This window comes from Otolemur garnettii, unplaced genomic scaffold (genome assembly GCF_000181295.1).
Source record: "Otolemur garnettii isolate 467f Iridium unplaced genomic scaffold, OtoGar3 scaffold00249, whole genome shotgun sequence".
Lineage (NCBI taxonomy): Eukaryota > Metazoa > Chordata > Mammalia > Primates > Galagidae > Otolemur > Otolemur garnettii.
Window position 1 is genome coordinate 1189016 of NW_003852644.1, and position 1497 is coordinate 1190512.

Below are 1497 nucleotides of genomic sequence, written 5' to 3' on the forward strand. Positions count from 1 at the left end.
CCTGTTTCCCTTTGTTACTTTTACACCCCCACAGGAAAAGCAAACATCAGCTATGTGGTCAATCATCATAGTATACATTAAACAGATTCCTTGGGCTGGGTGGGGGGTGGTTCAGGGTTGTAATCATATCACTCTGGGAGGCCAAGGCAGGAGGACCCTTTGACCTCAGGAGTGCCAGACCAGCCTGAGTAAAAGTGAGACCCCCATCTCTACTAAGAATAGAAAAGACTAGCCAAGTGTTGTGACAGGTACCTGTAGTCCCACCTACTTGGGAGGCTGAGGCACGAGGATGGCTTTAGCCCAGGAGTGTGAGGTTGCTGTGAGCTATGACACCACTGCACTGTACCCAGGGTAACAGAGTGAGATGCTGTCTCAAAAATGAAAACAATAACCAAAACCTAGATTCCTCCTCATAGGTTACAAGGTCATACCATATCCCCCATCTTAAAGTGCTCATCTCTTCAAAGCTTTCCTGCTCTAGACTATATTTATAGTCAATCAGTGTTCTGAGTCTGGAGTTGGGGTGGGGAGGAAGGGGTGGCAGATGTCAGTGTTGGAGCCATCAGAGGAGCAGGGTGTATTTATTGTTACTCCACAGAAGCCACATAGGCTGGGTGCCCCACAGCCGATCTAAGTCTTGGCAGAACACCCTATGATCCTCCCAGAATACGGGTTTGTGAGTTGCTGCCACAAGGACCTGTCCCTAGCCTCCCAGCCTCCTGGGAGGCTGCCTAGGCACCATGATCCTTGGATTGTCTAGTCTCTTAACCTTATCCATAACAGAATAAATAGCTCCAGATGGCAGCATACAGACTCATCTGGCCAGCCAGGGCCTGTCCAATAGGACCCTGTATATAATAGTGGCTGCTAGCATTTCCCACTCTTACTGTTTATGAGTTCATATCAATGGATCCTTGGTTTTTTGACATGGAAATAATGGCTATGATTTAAAGTATTAACCTTGGGATCTTAAAGCCTCTTAGTTGGAATCTAACATATGGAACACAGGGACAAGAAAGCAGCCATCCTCTGCATACAGCAGCATGTTTGAAGGCTTAGTAGGAGGACCCCCCAGTGAGACTATTGCTGTGTAGCCCGTTGATGTCAGGCAACCAGGACCACAATTTTTGTAGTTTGGTATCGTGTCAAAGAATCTTTCACTCTGTGTTATGTGCTGGATTATTAATAGTTTGTATTTTCCTTTTAATTAACTAAGCATTATCTGACAAATTAAAATGACACATACCTTTGAATCTTGGCACCCATGGTTATGTCTCAGTAATAAGTAGTCTGCTGTAGGTTGAGTGTAATGGCTCACACCTGTAATCTCAGTACTCTCGGAAGCTAAAGTGGGTGGATTGCTTGAGTTTATAAATTTGAGACCAGGCTCGGCACTTGTGGCTCAAGTGGCTAAGGCGCCAGCCACATACACCTAAGGTGGCAGGTTCAAATCCAGCCCGGGCCCACCAAACAACAACGATGGCTGCAACCAAAAAA